The 25,550-nt window shown below is 36.3% G+C and overlaps 1 long non-coding RNA gene across 2 annotated transcripts; it reads right to left on the reverse strand.

The window, feature by feature from the left end:
* Positions 1-3,583: 3,583 nt before the first annotated feature.
* Positions 3,584-7,478, reverse strand: LOC306905160. 2 transcript variants are annotated; one of them, XR_013787702.1, is made up of 4 exons: positions 7,281-7,478; positions 6,954-7,042; positions 6,734-6,802; positions 3,584-5,128 (listed from the first exon to the last, which is right to left on the reverse strand). It is a non-coding gene; the product is annotated as an uncharacterized lncRNA (long non-coding RNA). The 2 variants fall into 2 exon arrangements; XR_013787703.1 differs by having other exon boundaries at positions 6,954-7,068; positions 7,281-7,461.
* Between the last annotated feature and the right edge of the window lie 18,072 nt (positions 7,479-25,550).

Below are 25,550 nucleotides of genomic sequence, written 5' to 3' on the forward strand. Positions count from 1 at the left end.
ACGCACTTAAGTGGTTTAGCATTAGTGTTTTCAAAAGCACTGAATCTGACTCACACGCACCACTGAGAGCTGTACGGATCTTCTGAACACACAGCATCAGTCACTTTTGAGTGCTGCGCTGTTGCCGTAGAGACCACAGAAGGAAAAGAGGTCACAGAAGGAATTTGTCCATGTGATATCATAGTACGAAGAGACAGATATCGCTGGACCCTATAATCCCTCTTCCTACAAAAATAGACGGATGATTTACATGTTAAATTATTATAGCTAAGAAACAGATTTTTATTTGATAATAAATCTTCGTTTCGGTTCACATGAATAAAAAAAGAATTCTTCATCATCATTATAATGCAAATATTGCACTTCTACTGTGTTTCGACATGACCAAATTATGAAATGACTCACTTGGCGCTGCGCTCTAAAGCATCTGATAAACTAAGCATCAACTCTTCTGCTTTATCACCAAAGGATGCTTTCATCTCATCCAACATGGCTTTCTTCTCATGCACCAGCTGGGTGGCAGTGCTCAGTCCCACGGGGAAACTTATAGCAAAACAGGACATTGAAAAAACAGTAGCAGTTTCATAATGCCAACACAACAAATGTGCCCTCACATGCGAAGTGCACATGTGAGAAACATACGATGTACCTAACGCAGCGCAAGGCATCATGGGAATAGAACAGCAAAACACACAAGAAAAGTGTTTTTGGAAAAAAGGTTTTGTGACAAAACATAACAAAACTAATCTGCTAATGGGGTAATGAAAGTAAGCCAGTATGAAGTATACTTAAGTTTAACGCTTCATGAAGGACATTTTTTTTTTTTTTCGAAAACAATATGTCCAAGAATCCTTCTCATTTTGCTTTTCAAGTGAATGTGCTTTGAGAATTATTTTATATTTGTATGGAAGACAAAATAAATGTACATTTCTACCAAAAATTTGAAAAATAAATATTAAAGCGTGTTCATTTAGTTGTTTATTGGTCAAAAGGTTTTCTCATAGAATCACTGATTTCTCAGACACACCTCTTAATGCTCCGAGTCCGAGTCCGAGACTTTGTTTTCTCATTGATTGAGTTTTGCTCTCTCTCAGGCTGGACTTTGACTGACACATTGCTGTATTAAAAGAGAGACATACAGTCATGTGAATGTACACAATAAACACATTGACTGGGGTCATCATCATATTCTCACATGATCACATTCACATAACACTATCACAGACTATCTGGTACTGATCACCTGTCTAGTGCTAAGATGACATCGCTTTCTGAGCAGGTTTTGAAAACACTATGATACACTTCATGAAGGAATTTAAAGAAATCTGAAACAGTACACACATATGGGTAACACTTTACAATAAGGTCACATTGATTAACATTTTTGGCCAATGCATATTGTATATGAATCTTTGTTGATGTTAATAAAAATGCACTTGTTTATTTTATTGATACAAATAAGATGGACACTTTTGATTTTCAATATTTTGTTCAAATGTTACAGTAATAAGTTTCCCACTGAAACTATGCCCATGTAAAAATTATCCAAGTGCGCTCTCTGCTGGTCGACAGATAAATGACACCAAAATTGTCATTCTGTAAAGAGATCTCATTTAAAAAAACATTTGACAGAAACAAACACTCAGGCTCCACATCCAACTGATAACCCTTCAAACAGATTTATCGCTACGGAAATATCTTTCTCAAACACAACACTTCATTAACGGACACAATACACATCTATCTTGAATGAATGATGGGGTTTTCATTACAAAAAAATAAACTAGGTTTTCGAGACAAAGGCCATAACTCAGAAATAGATAGCTCCATAAATACACACTATAACAACGTCATTTGCGTTCCTCTGGGTTTATCATCTGTAAAAATATGTACAGTGCTAATAAATTGGGAGATTAATCACGTTTATATAAGATGTAATAATACATAATGAATGTTCACATTGAGCGAATATCAAATATGTTCTCAAACAGAATGTATTTTTTCAACCAGTTAAGCTGGTAAAAATAAAAGCCCAGTGAAGAACGATATCTTCAGTGTCCAGCTCTTAGATTTCGCACATTTGGGATTAGCCACTCGCTTGATTAAAAAGGGTTCTTTGATTATTTTTCCACAAATTAAAGAAACAGTAATAACTCTCAACCTTTCAACAGGACTCAACACTTTGATCTTCTCTGTGGGTCTGAAGGATTTTAGCTTATTATCTTCAGACAAAAATGTGGGACACATAGTGTCTGTCCAATGACTGGATGGGGCCCAAACTACCACAGGGAGGGACAGAATTACAGCAGACACAAATGTCACAGCATCTTAAAACCCAACGAAGGATCCTTCAAATATTATTTTCTGCCACAGTGAGAGGTTACACTGTAAAAAAAAAACCCGTAAAAAAACGGTAAATCTCTGGCAGCAAAGTTGCCAGACGTATTCCGTCAAATTACAGTAAAAGAATGTTTTTCAAAATTACATGCAAAAACCGTAAAAATACAGAGAATATTTTACAGTCATAATTCATTTAATTACAGTGTATTACTGTAAATAATTGTTATTTAACTGTAGAAAAACAGATAAATTATGTGAAAATACATTAAAAACAACTACCTTTCAGGTTAATCTCTGTAAATATATGGCTTTTATTTGTTACTTTATCAAGTTTCTCTGTATTTATACAGTAATATTCTTTCAAAATACAGTTTATCTTTGTAAAATAAGTAAAAAGACATGTAAGAAAACGTAATAATTATGTGAAAATACAATAAAAACAACTAACTTTCAGGTTAATCTCTGTAAATATATGGCTTTTATTTGTTACTTTATCAAGTTTCTCTGTATTTATACAGGAATTTTCTTTCAAAATAATGTTTATCTTTGTAAAATAAGTAAAAAGACATGTAAGAAAACGTAATAATTATGTGAAAATACATTAAAAACAACTACCTTTCAGGTTAATCTCTGTAAATATATGGCTTTTATTTGTTACTTTATCAAGTTTCTCTGTATTTATACAGTAATATTCTTTCAAAATACAGTTTATCTTTGTAAAATAAGTAAAAAGACATGTAAGAAAACGTAATTATTATGTGAAAATACATTAAAAAACAACTACCTTTTAGGTTAATCTCTGTGAATATATGGCTTTTATTTGTTAATTTCAAAATACAGTTTATCTTTGTAAAAGAACTAAGAACAATCGATAAAACCCCAATAAGTACATAAAATCAAAGACAAAAATATTACATAAATATATTTAAAATTATTGGCCATTGCAAAAATAATCATAGTACGTTAAAAATACCTTAAAATTAGCTACATACATAATCTGTAAATTAAGGTATTTAGTTGTCGTTATATGAAACAATATTTTGTGTTAAAATATAGCCAATCTAATGTATAGTAACTAAGAAATGTTGTTTCTACCAGTAAAACAAAATCTATAAAAATGTAATGGGTACCTCCAATAAAACAGAACAGTCATTTTAGTGAATTGCAAACAAACGTTTAATGTTAATTGGACAGTAGAAATACAAGCAGAGCATGAAAAAATAGCTACATTATGATAATTAAGTGATTGTCAAATAAAATGTTTTAATGGATAAATAAAAACATTTAAAGGAATTAAAATACACAATATTTTGAACTATGCATGGGTCTAAATAACGTGTTTTCACTATCCGTATGAGTGAGTGAGAGTGAGTGAGTGTTTTTTGCTATTTTGATGGTAACTTTTTTTAAGACACTAACATTTCAGCCAGAAGAATCAATGAATGAATATCTGCTAAATTTATTTTACAAATTTACTGACACTGTAAGGTGATGCTCACAGTTAAATCATACCAAAGCTACTTTTATCATGGTTCTCAAAGAAAAGCATACCCATAGAGTAGGAAAGGCCTTCCTGTATTTCCAGACAGATATTAGTGAACTTCTGTTTTTTTAAAGCAATTACTGAAACATTTTCTTGGTCCAGAGTTAAAAATACTTTTTAAAGGGTTAGCTAAAGTGAACAGGTGCTTCTGTTTTGAAGTCCATAAAAGTGCATCTATCCATCATAAAAACAATCACAGGGCTCTGGGGGGGTTAAAGATTTAGTTCACCTCAAAATTAATTTCCTGATAATTTACTCACCCCAATGCCATCCAAGATATCCATGCCTTTCTTAAGTGTAAAAGAAATTAAGTTTGAGGAAAACATTTCAGGACTTTTCTCCACTCAACGGACTTCAAACGCAACCAAAATGTTGAAATCCAAATCAATGCAGTTTCAAGGGATGTGCACGATCGCACCTGAGAAATAGGGTCATAAAGTATCTAGCGAAACAGTTTTTTTCATTTTTAAATGAACAATTGTGGTTAAAAAGTATATAAATGTTTGTCTTGTGCTGGTCTGCAACGCGCCAGGCATTATGTCATCATGTTGGAAACGTCGCAATTTCTTTTAAATAAATAAAAAAAGATGTCGGACGAATTTTGAAATTGGAGGACAAAATGAGATGGTATTTGTCGCACTTCCCTGCCTTTTTAAACCGGAGTACACCGATAAATGACATGACGGGTGACGATTCCAACGTGATGACGTAATGCCCAGCGAGGTGCAACACAAGCACAAGTCGAATAATTGTGGTTAAAAAGTATATACATGTTGTGTGTCTGTTTTTTTTTTAAATTACCAATCGTTTCGCTAAATAAGACCCTATTCCTGACGTCCACAGCCATTTGAAACTGCATTGCGATTGATGTCCATTGTGTTGATAAAAATGCTGAAATGTTTTCCTCAAACTTAATTTCTCTTCCACTGAAGAAAGAAAGACATGGACATCTTGGATGGCATTGGGGTGAGTAAACTCAAGAAATTCATTTTGAGGTAGACTAATCCTTTAATAAAGGCCTTCTGAAGCAAAGAGATGCGTTTGTGTAAGAAAAGCATCCATATTTATAACTTTATAATCAAAATTATCTAGCTTCTGCCAGACGACTGTATGCATTCATATGGTGTCAGAAGAATCGTTCATCATAGATTACACAGATTTCAGATTAAAAACAGTCCCCTATTTCCACACCTGGGTTGTCATGGTCATCTGATGTAGATCCACAAGCACAGGTTTATCTATAACCTGAAATCACAAAAGGAGGACATATTTTAAAATACTATTTAAATTTAGGGTTAGGACTTCCCCTATCCATGAATGACTCTTACATAGTGCACCTTTAAGGTGTAATGGATTAGTTTAAGCTTCTTTTAAATGTACAAACTCATTATGGAGTAAACACTGATACCCCTTTTCCACCAAGGCAGAGCTGGTCTGAACCAGCACCCGGTTCTTGTTGGTGGAAAAGGGGTATGAAACAACCTGTTATGATTGATATTAAAGGATTAGTTCACCTCAAAATGAATTTCTTAAGTTTACTCACCCCAATGCCATCCAAGATATCCATGTCTTTCTGTCCTCAGTGGAAGAGAAATAACGTTTTTTTTAGGAAAACATTTCTGGACTTTTCTTCACAGAATGTAGTTTAATGGCACCCAATGTTTCTCAGTTCATATCCATGCAGTTTCAAAGGTCTTTGAAGTGCTTCAACGGGCTCAGCACGATACCAGCTGAGGACGAGGGGGTTTTCTAGCGAAACGATCAATTATTTTTATTATAAAACAATTATATACTTTATATACAATAGTTCGGATTGAGCTCAAGACTGAATAAGCCGGGAACTACGACATCATGCTCAACGGCGCATGCACGTGCGGAAGTACCGCACCACTGTTTACAAACTGAACTTATATATATGGGTACAATGCCGGTGCCATCCAAGCATGAGGATGTAGTTCCCGGCTTCTTCAGTCTTGAGCTCAATTTAAACTATTGTATATAAAGTATATAATTTTTTTATAATAAAAATAATCGATCGTTTCGCTAGAAAACCCCCTCGTCCTCAGCTGGTATCGTGCTGAGCCCGTTGAAGCACTTCAAAGACCTTTGAAACTGCATGGATATGAACTGAGAAACATTGGGTGCCATTAAACTACATTCTGTGAAGAAAAGTCCAGAAATGTTTTCCTAAAAAAAAAACGTTATTTTTCTTCCACTGAGAAACGAAAGACATGGATATTTTGTATGGCATTGGTAGTTCACCCAAAAATGACATTTAGCCTGTGATTTACTCACCCTCAAGCAATCCTAGGTGTATATGACATTCATCTTTCAGACAAATACAATCGGAGTTATATTAAAGTGCCCCATTATAGAATTTTGAAAATTACCTTTCATAGCTTTCGTGTGTAACAGATCTAAGTGAACGAAAACATCCAGAGTTTCACTTTTATCACGGATAGATGCACTTTTACACCCATTCACTTCCATTATAAAGCTGGGAAGAGCCAGGGCATTTGTTAATATGAATGTATTCGTCTGAAAGGTTATATACACTTAGAATGTGAGTAAATCATGGGCTAATTTTAATTTCAGGGTGAACTATCGCTTTAAGACTAGAATATGCAAATGATTTATTATGCTAATGAAACAATTACAATGCCATACCTATCATCCAAATGAAACATTCACTACATTTAGAACCTACACCATGTGCAGGCCTCACCACGTGCGTCATGCACAGCACGAATCATTCAAATGGATTCTTAAAACACTATGTACAATACATGTTTATTAACAGTCAACCAGATCTATTTTCTTTCATAAAATTTAACTAATCAAACAACATACCTGTTAACAGACCACATCATCAGTGGATCAACGGGGCAATGGCTTCTCTCTCACGCTCTCCTGTAGACACTGGGCGTAATAGTATAATTATAAGCACATTATGAATTTCATAATCTTATTACAATTAAACACTTCATCACAATCCACACGATCAAATGCTGTTATCACTTAAATCACACTGGAGCAAAAACTTGCATTTGGACAATAAAACTCATCTTACCAGAGAAACGTCCTCGAGAAAAACAACGTGCATGCGATCGCACGTCGTATGGAGAAACCCCGCGATGTTTCACCGATGACGCTCCCACTCTAAACGAAGACTCGAAGAAAAGTTCCTTTAATTTAACGTTATATTCTCTTACTTGTGAACAGTAATATGAACAAAATTGTGTGAGATTCATTAATCCATTTGAATTATAAAACAGAAAACAAAAGTAGTATAACAAGTAAATTCAAGAAAATTATACAATATAGGGGGAAAACTATTCAAATATTTCACACCAGTTACAAATGTATACTTTTTATATCGCGCTGAAAACACTCTTACCTTCGTTCGAAACGCAGGAGAAAACATTACATTCCTTATTCCAAAATGCCAATGCAGCTCGATGATATCCGAGGATGGCTCACCTAAAAGCATTGAATTGAAAACACCCGCGCAAACCCGTTGAGAAGACGTCTCTGACAACCGTTTGTCAATTCAAATGTCTAAAACATGTGACCAAATCATTGCTCTTTCGGCTGTTATGACCTATGACACATTCGACGTTGTGGGCGGGAATTGGCGGCAAATTTGAATCTGTGTCGCACACAAACAACAAGATGCATCTGAATAAACGTGTGAATGTTAAATAGTTGTATGGAGTTGAAAGTAGAATAATATTATTTTCATTATTCTGTGGAAATATTTTTCAACAAAAGTTACAATAACAATTTTTATATATATGTGCAAATACGTAGTAGCAATATGTTTTATATATATAGTTATATAGTTATATATAGTTTAACCATTAGGATTTGTTGGTGTTTTTCTGTGCACGTGTAAAACATAGGCTATCTGGAAAATTCCACAGGGAAAGATTCTGTTGGTGCTCCCGTATGACTGTTGGCCCCATACTTCACTACATCCACCCTATTTTCAACATGGACAAAGCAATTTCATACGAGATAATTTAATGTATGAGACTTCGGTTTCATTAGTCACTAGGTTAACAGCCTGAAAAAAACAAGAGTGTAGTAAAAAATTACTTGTGCTTTATGATTATCGTGTGTTTATGATTATGATTACGAACTTTGTTATCACTTGCTGCACTGGATAAATTAAAATCTCTGAGAACTGTGGGTAGGATAATTAAGTGTGTTAGGGATGCTTTGCCCCATGCATTACTGTCTTGCATGAACTCAGCCCTGGTAGATGGCACAGTAAACAAGAGATGATCTGTCAAATTATGATTGATGCTGGCGTAATACAATGTTTTGTATGAATAAAATGCTTCAGAAATATGGAGTTGTCTAAGTTCTGAAATTTGAAATTGTAAATTTTATAATAAATCATTGAAGGAACCATGGACAACAAAAAGTTAAGCTCTGAACTTTGATCCAGGAGACATAGGCATTGCTTGCCAGGGCATGGTGAAACCCTAAATAAACCACATTTTACATTGTTGATAATTTATAAAAATAATATAGTTCATTTGGAGTTTGCTATAATGTGCTATTATTATATTAACAGACATTGCACCCTGGAGAAAGTTATTCCTGGGGAACATTCTCAAGGGGGATACATTTAAAACACTTTCAATTCACTGATTTATGTAATTTTACATACATTTTTGTCCGGAACAGGAAAATAATCAATAAAACATTTACAATAATTGTCTGTAAAAATACATCTTTTAAATCTGTAAAAATTAACTGTAATTTTCTGTAAAAATAAATTTTTAATCTGTAAAAATAGTATGAAATGCCTTTAAAAAACATAATTTTTATGTAATTGTTATTTACAATGAAACACTGTCATTTTAATGGTAAAACTTTTAATTACAGCAAATATCTGTTAAACAACAGCATTTTACTGTTTAATGAAAAAATGGGGAAATTCTGTAAAAAAATACAGAATATTACCTGTAAAATAACGTTTTTTTTTTACAGTGTAGAAACAGAATTGTACAATGCCTACAAACGAGTTTTTGTGCCAAAATAAGATTTCAAGAGGAAGACAACAGAATCCGTATAAATAGTGAACTGATGTACCCAACAACAGAGCAATTTTGAAAGTGTCTAATGGTGTCTGATGGATATTTTTCCTGTGTTTTTGTCCTGGGAGTCGTTCGGCAGCACAGGGCTGAAGTGCATGATGATGATAATAATGACACGGACTGTTGCCATGACAATGTGCTTCATGTGATTGTGTCAGCAGGGTAAGTGACAGTTCAGCTGGCAGTGAGATGGGAAGCAGATAATGTTCATAATTTGCCCCCAAACTTCTAGAAGCAAAGCGTCAGCCTGTGTGAATATTTGCAGTCTCCTACAAACTGTTGCACGTGCAAACCCCAATCGTCAACATTAAAATAAAATTACAAAAATGAAGAAATATTTTGTGCAGTAGCCTACTCTTATTTTGGATTTTGACATTTTGGAAGAAGCATTATAAAGGAATATTTCACCTTCAAAATGAAAATTCTCTCATTATTTACACGCCCTCTCGTCATTTCAAACCTGTATGACTTTCTTTCTTCTGCAGAACACAAAAGAAATGGGAACAGAAAACTGTTGGTCCCGATTGACTGGTTTTGTGTCCATAGAAGTCAATGGGGACCAACGGTTTTTGGTTTCCAACATTTTTCAAAACAGCTTAAGAAAATCACAAAGGTTTAATATGACAACAGGGTGAGTACATGATGGCAGAATTTTCATTTTGAAGGTGAACTATTCCTTTAATGAATTATTATTACAATTATTCCATAAAAAAGGTTTACATGATTTTTGAGTTTATTTGGATGAATTTCACAATTCTGGTGAAAATGTTTAATACTGAGGTCTAAAATAACAAGTTCTTATCAATAGATCTGTCACATACCTTCTTGGCATTGTAATGTGCAATAGCATTGTACAAATATGTTGGACCCTCTGTGAACCAAGAAACTGAGCCCCACCCATTAGTGACATCATACATGAAACTGTAGTGCATCGCTAATGAAAACAGTGTTTGGGTTAATGTAGCCCTCATCTCCCGTTTTTTAGCTTTTTACTGCACTCCCATGACACTTTCTGGGTATCAGATTATTTCAAAAACGTCCATATGTTTTGTTTTTATTATCTTCATACTTTAATGAATGTGATGTTGTCGATTCCAATTAAATCAAATGTATACTTCAGATGCTTTTGTTGGGCATTTGTAGGGTAAAGATTGGACCCCCTCTCACTTTGTGGTATGTTTTTCAAACACCATGTAAAAAAGTGACTTTCAGATGGGTTGAGGCTTCAAGTTTTTGAATTAAAATAAAAAAAAGAAATTACCATGTGATTCTATTCCACGAGCCTCACCAGCATGTTGTCATAGTTTGGTTACGTTTCATATTTTAAGCAAATATTGACAAATATTGCGCCCTGCTTGCTCTCTCGGCTTTTATTAGAAGCATTTGCATCACAGAAATGACCTAAAATGTTCTTTAAAAACATTTTGTATGCTCCAGCATGCAGGTCTAAACCATTTAATACATCCTGGCACCGGGAGAAGCTCATGTAGATCAGAGAGAAGGTGAAGGTTGACCATGCTGACCTACATTCTGACGGCGGAGGATCAGAATCGGGTTCCCAGGCGCTCTGGGCCTCAAAGCCATCACTAGAAACAGGGTCATTGCAAGTGAGCTCGGGGGCCACCGTGAACGATGACAAGCTGCCCACCGATGAAGCTGATGCTAGAGAGGAAACCACACCGAGGCTGCAGGACTTCAAGGTCAGATGTCGTCCTGAAGAAACAGGAAGGGCCTTTGATGTGACATGCCGCGGCTGGATGGAGAGATTGACAGAGATTACAGTAAAAAAATAACAATTAACCCCAAATTAAAATCATAATGTAGCTCAAAGAAATAAATGTTTCATATGCGACTTTTAGGGCATCAAGCACAATTTTATTATAATATTTTTAAAATTTGTAAATAAAAGTTATAATTTGCACAAGCAAAATCCAACTGATTCCATTTTAATTAAGTTGAATTTTTTACTATAAAAAGAATATGTAATTGTATATATGAATTATTATTATAAAAAATATGATCATTATTATAATATTGAAATAATGGATATTTACCATTATACAAATATAATACAATTTTATAATTATTATTTTTACAATTTATATACACATTCCAGCAAATTAGACAATTCTGAACCTAAGAATCTTTGTTACCCAGCTCAGATTTTTAACCACAACCTACAAACATAATTATTGAGGAAAATGGGCATTTGAGTCACTGTTTCTTTGGGAAGGCGTGCTATGTTGCATCAGACCACTGCACTTATCTAAACCCCTCCGGCACACTTCAGGAGAACATAACGCTTCACAAAACCCCTGCGGAATCAGAGCTACACAAACATTCCAGTGTGAAAGAGGCGATTTGGGAGAAAAAACCTTCGGCGTGGTGATAAACTGCTCCCACTTGGCCTCTATTGCCTTTTCCTTATTCAGTCTCTTTATTGTGGTTCTGCTTCTTCCAGGGTCCCTGAAACATTCGGAGAGAGAAGAACAGAGCGAGAGAAATAAAGAGAAAATCTTGACATATTAATTATTCGTGCAATCTCTCCATAATGTGCTCCCCCAAACCTTTATCAAAATCATATGTCACCTTGAGAGGACGGTAAAAATTGAGAGAAGGGCAAAAACAAGCGCGCACATCCCGGCTCTCTCTCCTCCTGCGTTGGGCTTTAACGGCTGCTGATAAAGTTTCATTATTTTTTGTAATATCTGCTCTCTGCCGTGCTGTACCGTTTCCCATAAAGCTTCACTTTATTGGAAATTGGATTCTGGGATGGTAGGAGCCCCTCCAGCTCTTCTGGGAGCTCCTGGTTACAATCGCTCTCTCTTTCTTTCTTTCTTTCTTTCTTTCTTTCTTTCTTTCTTTCTTTCTTTCTTTCTTTCTTTCTTTCTTTCTTTCTTTCTTTCTTTCTTTCTTTCTTTCTTTCTTTCTTTCTTTCTTTCTTTCGTTCTTTCGTTCTTTCTTTCTTTCTTTCTTTCTTTCTTTCTTTCTTTCTTTCTTTCTTTCTTTCTTTCTCTCTCTCTCTCTCTCTCTCTCTTTCTCTCTCTCCCTCTCTCTATCTCTCTTCTTCCATTTGTCTTGGGCTTCTTCTCTTCGGCCATCACCAACCTGTGCCTCCAGGAGATGAAGGAATCATTTTTTTGTCCTATCCATCTATTCCCACCGTCTTTTCCCGTCTCTCTCTATCTAACTCCATTCAAGCTCTGTGATGTAATTGTTTGTCCATTAACTTCTACTCTTCTTTCTATTACATCTTATTAGTTGTGATTTCTAAGGCAAACATCTCTACAACTACTGCTTCATATCTTTAGAGATTTGAACACACCAACCTAAGCCACATCTAGTAACAAGAATATCATAGAGACTTGGGGTGTACACATTTTTTGTATGCTTAAATGCAAAAGCATTAGTTTTCTTGAACTGGTGTGAGAACCAGGTCACAAGCTGCTTGCTTATTCACATTCAATTCAGCATTTGAAGGCAAAAATGGTAGAAATCTAATTAGTTCATGACTTCAGGGGACACAGTCAGCTATTAGTGAGGGTCACTAAGCACACTTACACACTAAAATATGTGATGCAGAAATACTGTGCCCAAAACTACAGCTTCAGATTTACATTTGTTCATCTTAGGCATGTAAAATAGGTTTCACCATTTCATTATAATAAAAGAAAGAAATGGTTCTGGTAGGAATCTTACCTTAAGCGGTTCTTATGTTATTCTGTTATTTTGACCTGATTCTCCAGTTTTTCATTTTCAGCAAATAAATGCAAATAGAAACAATAATTTATTTGAAATTTGGGAGATATTGAGAAATATTTTAAGTATTTCACAGAATAAAATAAAAATGATAATTTAACCTAAACACATACAGTTAATAGTAAATAAAAGAAGTTAATGGTCTTTAAAATTTTTGCATCACAATAAGTGTGATTACTGAAATTGGGTTAATACTACATTATATTATCGTAAATAGGCTCTATGGCTTCATATGCTTATATTTCAAATTGAATACATTTTTTTAAAAAACATTAATTTCACTGACAGCATTTATAAAAAATATTGATATTGTGGTAAAATTGTTATTGCAGACACTTACATAACCGTATAGTGAAAGGATGAAAATGTTTATATTGTGACAGACAAAAGCTTTTTCGCCTTGAAAACAACAAAACGTATAAGTTTAAATGACGCTCTCAAATCCGACATCTAAGCAATATGTAACCGACAATGAACTACAACCTTTCAAAGAAAACAGATTCTGCAATGCTGTAAAGCACTCGAGACTTGCTCTGAAACTTAGATCGGAAAGTCATAGCATGCATAAAGTCTCCAAAACTGGTGTTGGCTTGGTCGAACGCTCTGGGCAAGTAATTTAAACATTGCAGGTTCAAACCCTGGAAGATGCTGTTCATGTACTGGAACACATTTGTATCCCTGAGCTAGTCGGTTAAATCTGCCAGCTGGAGGACAAAACATCCTACTAAAAGCGGTTTGCCTCAAGTAAAACAGCATTTGCTGTCTAGTTGCCAACAAGAGATTTTGATCTGAAGTACCAGCATCTGCACCGGACACTTGCAGAACGATTTGCAAATTATCTGCAGATCCGAGATCATTAAATTTTTGGGATATTTAAAACAACTGCAACACAAGTGGATGATTTGAGGAATGTTTGACAACTTGCTACATGTGGCTTTTAATTCATTTACCCAGAAACTCTTGAACATCGTTTATTATTTTCAAGCTTTACAGTTCCAAAAATAACATGTCTGTTGGTCACTCCAACATGGATGACACGTACATCTTGAAAATGTGGGGTCAGATGTGATCTAGTGGTAAGAGCGTTGGGCTTGTGATCAGAAGGTTGCAGGTTCAAATCTCAGTGCCAGTAGGTCATGACTGAAGTGCCCTTGAGCAAGGCACCTTACCCCTGCACTTTGTCCGTTTAGTGCTACTTTAGAAACATGGCGAATTACATGCAAGGGGACCCAAAGTGTATGTAGATGGAAATGGCTCATTTTAAGGTAATAAAAACGTAACACATAATTATAAGGTTTTTATACACTTCTGAAGACATTTGCCTATTATATTGCATTTGTGTCTCCCAAAAAACTACACACTGTACCTTTAAATATCTTGATATGTAAGATAAGTTTTTTACGCACTTGGCATCCCAACAAAAAGTAAGAGGTCCAAGTCTCCCAGAACGGTCTAGAGTCAATGCCTCCAAAAGCCAGGTCAAACAGCACAACTGGCGATACACCCGCTCTCTAGAAAAAAAGGCAATAGTATTGTCATATCCTGCAAAATAGCTTTCATACAGTACAAAATGAAATCCACCACAGTTTGCAAATACAATTTTCCTGCAGAGGGCAAAGTGATGCAACCTTGTCTAAATCTTGACCTCCTGACAGCAAACAGACGCACAACATCAGCAAGACACGTTTCATTCAGCAATTATTTTTCAGAAATAAATCTATATTTTATTTCATGGACAAATGTCTATATCCGTGCAAGAACAAGAAGGTGTTTACAGAAAGTAAAGTGGATTGCTTTTGCGAGGAGATCTTTATGATATCGACCGAGCTGTCTTTAATTCTTTTTTTATTTGTGTCTTCTGTTTGCGGACACATTTTACGCCTGTTGTATTGGCTGTCGTAAATGGGAATCAAATCTAACAAACACTTTAATACATTTGGTGCTTAATCGACTGTTTATCGATGAGCAGAAAACCATAGATGGAGAAACGAAATAGCATTGAGGAAACTAATAGAGAGCTATACTCTTTCTGTACTTCGGCAATAATCTTTTAGAAAGCTAACAGCTCAAGGTTATCTACATGTTAAATTAATTCCTCTGCATTTCCTTTTGGCATGAAGCCGTTACTTTGCTCTCTACTTTGAGCCATCAACACCAAGGTTAAGATTCATAATCAGAGCTCAAGTGAATGAGATTCAGTGTTGCCAGACAATATGCTTCTTGACATCACACAGCCTGCAGTAAGCCAGAATGTAGGTACTGTGCTTTATGACATCTGGGTTAAATGCACATTTTTGGTACAATGGCGTCTGGTGGATTGACATCTCATTCGCTTTCAAGTATGTGCTAGCGACATTTCGCATTCTCGCATGGGGAAGTTTTCAAGGTCCATTTCTAAAGTAAATTGTGAGCCAGATTGTATAAATGTTTTTCTCTAACTGTGATTTTGTGTGTTAGTCTTAAACTTTTTTGGGTGATTTTTTGGTAAATTCTGTCGTCCAAAATAGGGCACATGATGTCCCAAAGATAATTGTGAAAAGATTACCTCAGAGACAAATTTTCGTAGGCAAGCCCCTAAAGTGATTTAGCACATCTGGTTGCATCGCCCCATTGTTTGTTTTTGGGAAAATCACCTGAAAAAAACCTCTAAATGAACGCTATAATTTATGACATAAAACATACCAGTTATGACCAGTTGGTGATTTATTTAAAGCTTTATTGTGTCTTAAAACAGCGGTTGCTAACAAGTTGCTAAAAGTGACTTCAAGCCAGTTCTTTTGTAGAAAAGCGTTGTGGTTACATTTGTGCACCAAGGCAGCTTAGAGAGACAGGCTTCATAAGCAGTGTAACAGAATTCTATATGAATGATAAACATAGAGAGTCTTTGTAATAACCAATCGCATATTTAAAAATTACAATACTAATTCTCGCTAGGAATGCAATCAAACGTTATTGAAAGTAAAAATGTAACTTACATTTATACAAAACTATGTTCCAACGGGCGTTTCGGTCGCCATAACATTTTTTGGAGCTTGAGCCTTCTCAATCAATCACTTTCCTCGCATGTTGTTATGGAAATGGCAGGTCAATATTGGTTAGCTGTGAAAAAGGTGCTTGACGTAGTGCGTTTTTTTTCGACCTCAAAAGACACACTGAGCAGCAGAAAAAGATGCTGGTGTTTAAAAAAGCGCTCAGGACTTTTTTAGGATTATAATGTAAAACAGACGCTAACAGCTTCAAAAAAGAAGTCAAGTGTGAACATGGCCTTGGACGTTATCATTTATTTAAATTTCACAAATAATGCAACATGTACACAAATCTCTAAAAACGTGGATAGTGATGTGGCGAGCAGAGATTTTGTGCAGTGAGTGATAACGAGCATCAGCTGCGCGTGCACCGGTCTCACGTCTCTCACGGAGGAGCTCCGGAAGCATAAGAGAGGAGCGACAACAGGGAAGGGCGAGAGAGGACCAGGTCTGGACTTTATGTTGTGTTTTAGTGTGTTTGTATTGCCGGCAGTCGACCATGTGGGAGTCTGCCGGCATTTTACTTTCGGTTTGTTGTTTATTTGTTATATTAAAGGTCTATTTCACGTTCGCCGGTTCCCGCCTCCTTCCTTCCTTTTATTGAACCGTGTTACAAGGGATTTATTCACGGAATAATGACTTATCATGGGACTCGTTTTTAATAAAGTTTAAAAAAGTTGTCAGAGTCTTGGTGGTGGTATTGATATTGAGTGACTGTAGTTTAGTTTGTTCTTTATAGCCTCATGTTAGCATATTACATCTGGCAATTGTATTACGGCTTCAAAAGAAACAAATGTTGTGTTCATTTGTAAAGATGATCTTGATAGACAAAACGTGTGAGTATCATAAATTAATCACAGATCTTATTTTTTGCGATGTCTCAAAAGTCCGGCAAAATTGCATAGGCTTTCGGTCGAGGGAACCAATGCGGCGCTAACATCCGGGTTTGCCTACAAAAATACATCATCTCTGCACCAGAAAAAGCTTTCCTGTGGCTCAGGGGTTAGAACATGGCCTTAGCAACACCAAGGTCATGGGTTCAATCCCAGGGATTGCACATACTCAGAAACAATATTAAAAATTATAAAACAATGCAAGTCGCATTGGATAAAAGCGCCTGCAAAATGCATGAATGTAAATGTTAAAAAGCGTGACAACCTGTTCTATCTCAAACAAAGCATTGGCAACTAGCTTTTTAATGTACAACCTTAAGACTTTGTACTGTAGTTTCAAATTAGAAGTATATTAAAATAACCCTAATCCTTTAACAACCCCAAACCAAACCTATAGATTTTCAACCTTCTGGGCAGAGAATTTTGTCTTAAAGCTGAAACATGTCACTTTTTGAATTATATTGATAGCCTTTCTCTTAAAAGCTCAGATCAACACCTCTTCAGGTTACTAGCGGCAACTATAAAATAAATAGAAAATAACACATTCCCTTTCAAGTGTTGGCAGAAACCGCAAATAGGTTATCAAAGAGGTAATGATGCAACAAAGATGTACTTTGACTCCAGCATGACATACCGTTCCATCAAGAAACACTGTAAATGAGCCATGTTTATTTTTCAGTTATTTCAATACATTAGATCCGAGATATTCAGAGGGTAATCGCTCTATCCCGCTGGGTAAGGCTGATGGTTGAATGAGTTTAGTTTTCCTGGAAGCTGAGACGTATGCAGCCAAAACTCTCTCCGATTGCTGTAGATATTTCCAGAAGATATTATTTTTGTGTTTTTCCATCTCAGTGTGTCCAGAACCCAGGTGTCAGTGTTCCAACCGTCCATGTGGAAAAGTGACACTTGAAAGTTTTTATATTGCACAGATAAAGGAGGGCACGTACAATTTTGTTGTGGTTGCACAGTGACAATAAAGGAACAGTTCGCCCAGAAATGAAAATTCAGTCTTCATTTACTCACCCTTGAGTTGTTCCAAATCTGGATAAATGTCTTTGTTCTGATGAACACGGAGAAAGATATTTGGAAGATGCTTGTAACCAAGCTCTTGGCCACCATTGACTACCATAGTGGAACCATCTGCAAATTAATTTATTTAATCTGTTGAACAAAAAATAAGATATTTTGAAGAATGAAGGAAAGTAAACAGTTCTGGGGAACTTTTGACTACCATTGTAATTTTTCCTACCATGGTCAATGGTGGCCAATAACTGTTTGGTTACAAGCATTCGTACAAATCTCTTTCTCATTAAAATAAAGACATGTATACAGATTTGTAACAACCCGACGGGTGAGTAAATGATGAAGTATATGGCATATTCCTAAATGCATTTCTGGTCTGGTATTTTTATGACAAAAGGAATAAAGAGTTGTGTGCTACCTTGGTAGCTGGTGAGGCTGAGCTGAGGTCAAAGATCTGTGGATGGGTGTAAATGGACGAACAGACCGAATTTTCCTCCTGTTGCATTTCATCTCCGAAGAGGATGATGCTGCAAAGTCACACCACCTGACAAAACAGCTGTGTTTGTGTGAGTGGGTGCAAATGGAAGATGGAAGACGTGTTTACATACAAGTGCTGAGTTCCTGCATCCAGTAGTTTAAAACAACAATTTCCTAGGAAAAGTCAGCCTCATTGCATGCAGAATCCATCTGTTTGTGACGGTTATGTGGCTGTTGGCTGTGTATGGCAGTGTGGATTCAAGACCAATTGTGTTACACATCTCAATGGCCATTTAAGAATTGTGTTTAAATGTGAACACATTTATAACACGAACAATTATGGAAAAGGCGATTAGGTCTTATTTAAACCAATTTTAACCAAACACAGATTAAAACATTAAACATAACCCATATTGTTGCTGACATTTAAATACAAAAGTAACTGTAAGACAATGACATTCTAAAGGCACCTCTCAATGTCACTGTCCTCATCTGAATCCAAGGAGACCAAAGGAGGTCTCAGCACGGCAAGTCTCAACTCCTCCATCCTCCGTCTTTCTGCCGCCCGCTCCTCCTGCACCTCGTGCTCCTCTTTCTGGAGGAGGTGAAAGTAGCTACGGCCCTGTTTTACTGCAAGACTGTTTTGTCTGTAGAAACGTTTAAAATACAATTTTGAAACAGACAAGAGCATTTGATTGGCTAAGATATTTGAAACAATGATGACATCACAAACGGGAGGACGCAAAGAACTTCTCTGTGATGTCATCATTGGTTCAAATATCTTCAATCACTTGCGTTCGTCTTTTTTAAAGTTGATTTTCGAAATATGATCACACAGGAAAAAACGTATAACGCATACAAATAAATATACATATTTTATCTGTACATATGTATATTAAAACAGAGTGATCATTAATTTTATGTATGGTTTCATCGGATGCAAGCGCCTGGCCCGAAGTTAACCTTCTGGTCTGTATTTGTTTATAATACAACCATTTATTTTAAATGTATTTATATTCATATCAATTGATTATTTCATTGTATATTAATTGTATTGAATTCAATAGAAACTACTCAACTGTCATTTATTCTTTGCAGAGGTCTACCGGAAGTCACATAACGTTATATTGCTGCCGCTGACACCGCCTATATTTGATTTGATTAATTTGATAACTATTTATTGATAATTTTGGATACAAATGTTTCTAAATATATTCAATATGTTTTTAATTCACCACTGTAAAAGCATAAGCATGATTTTTCAAACTATCTCAGGTTGGTTTGTGTCAGCTGTCAACAAACAACAAACAAAATTGGTGACGGTGATAGACCAAGAGACCCTTGCTAGTTAAACTGGGAATGTATACAGCAGACCAACCTCCCATGGTGGTCGGGACCATCATCCCAAACACAACATATGCTTAAAGAACCCAGGAAACTGTAAAAACACTGCCAGCTATTGTCCTCATGTTGCCTGCTACAAAGCTTCAGTCATGACACTGAGCATGAATATTTCAGCACGCTCGGCTATATCCACGTCGGTCATAAATGTCAACCATTTTGTGATGCAGAACAAGGGAAAGGGCGAGAGAGGACGCGAAAGAAAGAAAGGAAGAGAGACAGCCGTCTAGCCCCTGTTGAGACTGTTAAATTTTCCCACAAACAAAATACCAATGTTGAGTCCTGCCAGGGTTTTAAGCACAGCCGTCGGCCAGGACACACACTGGGGGGAGCAGACAATATGAATTCACACTGCAGGAACACACAGTTTATCGTGTCAATTAATGGATGCTTTTAAATTTCCTGTTGCGTTCAATCTGATGTCTCCTGTTGGAGTCTACAGAGAGTGCTGTCAGAAAAATAAGTGAAATATTACATTAAATGCCTGGCAGTATAATTATGAATTTGAAAGTATAATTTACCCTCTTGCATGTAATTCCGAACCTATATGACTTTCTTTCTTCTACAGAACCCAAAAGAAGATATTTTGATAACCAAACACCATTGGACCACATAGACTTCTATTGTATGGACAAAAAAAGCACTGAAACATTTGTCAAAATATCTTCTTTTGTTGTTAGACAGATGAAAACGTCATATATGTTTTGAACGATGTTTCAGAAAGAAATAAAAGAACCTTATATTGATTCCATTTCACTTTCTTTGAAACAAAAGTCTAGAATTCTTTGTTACAGTGCTGTTGTTTACAATATATTAGTCATGACTTTTAATTTAAAAAACGAAAAAAGGACTTTTGTTCATTTTTGATCTTTCTGGTGTCAACCAAGTGCCTCAGTTCTTTCAGGTAAATTATGACTCCATGAATTTTCAGGGGAGTTTTAGAAAAAGGTGAGTGTGTCTTATTAAGTTGCTAAGTTCTCTTTAGCACATTGAAGCATTGCAAGATTCAAACAGTAAATGTGTAGTCCGTTTTGGAAGTCATCAAACACATCTAAAAGCATAATCATATTTTCTGAAAACAAATTAATACTTTGTGTAAGAAGCAATTCAGTGATTTGGCAGGATGATGCTCACTGTAGCTAAATGACACACTGAGGCAGACCCAAGCTATCATTACCACACAGCAGGAACTCTAACCTTGCTAGCCGTAAGTGCTTGCGAAAAACAGTGTCCTCTCTCTTCTGAAACCGAGGATACTTCGCCGGCAATTTCTAAAAAGATAAAGCACTTTCAGCAAATTCTCTCAAATACTTAAACAATTAGGCAGATAAAATATGCAAAACAGAAACAATGGCTCTCAAATGACCCCAACGGACTAGAGATGGGCACGATTCTCAGAATGTGACATTCCACATAGAACTTGCACATTTTCACACAATGAATTCCCTGATTTTAATTAACACGTTTGTTTGCGGCTATGTCGTCTGCTGTCTCAAACTTTTCACACCGCTGCAGAAAGAGGACAGGCATGTGGAGATATAATCATTGGGTACGTGCGAGAAAGTCGCTACTGATAGAGCCTCACACCTCATTTTCCTGTGAAGAATGTAGAGGGGTTTTGTGATCCAGATCATCATCAACTTCAGAGATCTCCCCCTCTGGTTCCTATTAAAAAAACACAAGTCATCTGAGAAAGATTTGACTGCAAACGCAGTTGCATAGGAATGAGAAAAAGAGTCATGTGGCAGTACGGCACACAGACAGTTCAGCGCAGGCAACGTTTGTGCATTCAGTGGGCAGAAAATGTAAGCACTTTGATCAAAACTGTCACACAGTCGTGACAAAAAAGAGATGTGGTGCTTTCAGGGACACTCTCGGGTCTTGTCCTCTTCCTCTGCTTTTAATCGGTTATCCTGTCAAAGACAAAAGCTTATAAATGAAAAAAGACAATTTGAATCGACTTGGCCATGCTGCATGGGATGACGGGAAGAGAAGTGTACTTCTTTCTACACTTCTATAGGCGACTTTCTTTATTATGCTTTCTTCACACTTGAAACATCTGAAGTTTTTCATCAATCCAATGCAAGTTTTGAAAAAAACACCAATGACATTGTCTGTATTCAATTTCAGGCACTCCATTTAAAGGTATATTTTACCCAAAAATGAATTTTGTCATTAACTAACTCTTAATTTATATTCTGTATGACTTTCTTCTGCACAGAAGATATTTTAGAAACCAGGCAACATCCGACCCTTTTGACCCCATTGACACAAAGCCTCAAAGAGACATTTCTCAAAATATCATCTTATTTTGTGCTCCACAGAAGAAAGCGTCACATGCAGGTTTTGATATGAGGATGGAGAAATGATGACAGAATATTTACTGTATTATTTAGGTGAATTCTAAATGACACTCAAAACAACAATTCACTCTAAAAGTCTGGATCTCCGCATGGCATCTCCTCACAATAAGAAATGCCAGAGTTTCACATCATGATTCTAGAGCAGAAGCAGACAAAGAGAAAAGGTTTAGAGTCAGAGGCTGAAAGAATGTGTCCTCTCTCGGGCAGAGGTCTCGGCACCGGCCGCTCCCTCTCTACTGTCCTCCATGCCCTTGTTCTCCCCCCTGCTGATAGATTATCTCATTTGCAGTAAATCTGCTAGTGTTTGACGTGCCAGTGGAGAGAGACAGAGAGAGAGAGAGAGAGAGAGATCATACTCTCTACACTATATCTCCTTACTTTTCTAGTCCTAAAGTGAGCTTTAATCCACAAATTGTGAATTGCATTCATACACGGTTTAAAGAAAGGTTAAGCACAAAACCTGGTACTCTTTTCAGGACCACAGGACCAATTTTACACATTTACATTTATGCATTTGGCATACGCTTAAATTCAAAGCGACTTACTGTGCATTCAAGGTACACGTTCTGTCAGTATGTGTTACACAATCACATCCTATAAAATGGACGTCTTAAAGGAACAGTTCACTCTAAAATTAAAATGTTGTCTTCATTTACTCACCCTTGAGTTGTTCCAAATCTGTATACATTTCTTTGTTCTGTTAAACAAGAAAGAAAATATTTTGAAAAATGCAGGAAAGCAAACAGTTCTGGGGTACTTTTGACTACCATTGGAATCTATCCCACTAAGGTGTTCAAGAACCGTTTGGTTACATGCATTCTTCCAAATACGTTTCTCAGTGTTCATCAGAACATATACATTTATACAAATTTTAACAACTCGAGGGCGAGTAAATCCTGAAAGAATGTAAATTTTTGGGTGAACTGTCCCTTCCAACATCATTTTAAATGCGTCTTATGATGCTCTCACTAGACTAGATTGAAGTGTTCTTCTACGCAAATACAATTGTCAGCATATAGTCACTTTATTGCTTGTGAGAGATGAGTATGCAATTTAAGATGGTGAATAAAAAGGAAGTATGCCACAGAAGCACAAAGAACATTTATTAAGTCTTTCCTAGTAGAATCGCCTACGATGACTTTGTCTCAATAAAACACGACAACTGATTCAGAACAACTGATTCTAAAACTAGAATTATAAACAGAGCAATTACGACTAAAACTTGATTTTCCTGCAGCTCATTCAAAGCAACACCAAGCATGGGTCTGATTCAAAGGCAATATATGACCAGCAGTGATAACATTTGATTTAAAACAAAAGCATAATAACAATCCTATGACATTTCTATGACTCATTTGACATTGCTTGTTTCCATGATGTATTTGCCTTTTTGCACACATTGCATAACTCTGTAAGACATGTAGTGACAGAAAGTGATGCTGTCGCTCTGGCTCACTTCACAGAAGTAATTGTGTTTCAAACGACAGCCTCTGTGTCTCATTACATCTGTGTTGGTTATGTAAAGCCATTGAAAGAATCGCAGAGCCTCCGCATAACCAGAGAGAAAAATTCACCATTACAGCTAAAAGCCCAATGGAGCAGTTTGAACAGAAGATATCCCAAGAGACAGGAAAGTACGATGTCTGACGGTATCACTGTCTATTAAGGGGATAGTTACCAAAAAATGAAATTTCTTTCATCATGACTTTCTTTCTTCTTTTTCTCAAGATATTTTGAAGAATTTTGGTAACCAAACAACACCGTTGTAAGGAAACAAAGACATTGTAAAGACATTTCTAAAAATATATATTTCGTACTATACAGAAGAAAGAGTCACATACAAGCTTTGAATGACATGAGGGTAAACAAATTATGACAGAAATTAGATTTTTGGGTGAACTGTCCCTTTAAGAGTTTATGATCAGAAACAGATTTTTACGGCCTCAAATGGTTTTACCAAAATCTATAGACAAATTCTCATTTCAAATCAGCATTTTTAGATGTATTGTGGCCATTTCAGCCCCCCTCAAACCTCAGGAGTTACAAAGCCATCCAACAGCTGTCGTGATTTGGGGTGGAAGAACCCAAGTGCAGGCAGTGAGGATCAAGGGGTTTAACAAGTAGACTTTAATAAAAAAACAAATACAAAACAAACACCCACGATGGGGGAAAAACACTAACCAAACTAGATACAAAACTGAAAACAAACTAGGAACTAGGAACTAGGATGTATGATACTATTCTGTGAGTATACAAGATCAACGTGATATGTCCAGAAACTGTCTGAGTTAAGGCCACTTTAATGCAAAAAAGAAGCTTGCTCAATATTGTTCAGAAACACCTTCTACCTTACTTCACACCTTATACTGAAAATGATGGAAATTGGGATTTTTGGTACACTAGGACAAATTCAAGTTAGTTAATAAAGTGGTTAGAAACACTACACCATTTAAGTGCACCGCTCTCAAAGGCTTAAAAAACCTTAATCAAACTTAATGTGATGTCTTGTGTTCCCCACAAACCTACAAACCTTCTCTAGTTGTCCCAGAAAACTCACAAGGAGTCTCTTTGATTCAATGTGAAGTGGCTCTGAAACATCCTCAGTATAGCTCCACAGGAGTGAACTGTACGCTCCACAGGTCGGAGGCTTCTGTCTGGCGTTAAATCTCTCCCAAAACATCTCAAAGTCACATAGTTTACTTGGAAAAAGAGTCTTAACTACCACGCACGGTCTGACGTCACTGTGAACTTCCATTTTTACATCTTTAGGTTAGAAACTAAACTGTTAAATCCATTCCTGCAGTATACGATGTGCGTTTGATTCTTATTTAGACAAAAAAGCATCAGCAGTCACATCTTCAAGGCGAAGTCTTACGATGCAGCTAAGTCTATTGTTGGGTGCCCTGTTGCCAATGGTAACAAAACCATTGAAAAACCTGTTGGAACCCGCCCTACAGCCAAAGCACTTGAAGCCACGCTGGATGGATTATTAGCTCAGTTGTGCATCACAGATATTGCTTACGCCGTACCGCGTTGGTTTAATAAAGGAGGTGTGAGATGAAATAGTATTTCATTTTATGTTTTTTTTTATTATAATACACACCAGGCAAAGATTCAACAGACTCCAATGTTCACAAACTGAAATAAAATCTGTACAAAATAATGAATTACTGAGCAAATGTAACCGCACGCCTCTGCAGTCGGCACTGAGATCAATAGGGGTGAGTCAGCAACACCGGGCCCGTTACATGTACACCGTTTGGATTTTCAGTCGGATTCTAGGATATAAAGTTCACAAGCACTTAGACGCCTCACTTCTATTAACAATCGCTTCAATAAAAAACACCAAAGTCTAAGCAGGACCTTACTCAGGCTATACATTTCTCATCAAGCAGCTATTTGTTGCTTTCTTTTTAGATCCATGAATATCCTCAATTAGCATCTTCTGTAGAGCCCGTCCACCCCCCGGCAGCCGCCGAGTGAACTACCAAACCATCACTTCATCCCTACATTCCATTCTTACAATATCATGGTTACAGATTAGTAAGTGCTAAAACCCAAAGATGCTATATAAGAGAGGCTGAGATGTTCAACAGACACATTCTGCCTTCGCA

Source organism: Barbatula barbatula (assembly GCF_947034865.1).
Source record: "Barbatula barbatula genome assembly, chromosome: 2".
Classification (NCBI taxonomy): Eukaryota; Metazoa; Chordata; class Actinopteri; order Cypriniformes; family Nemacheilidae; genus Barbatula; species Barbatula barbatula.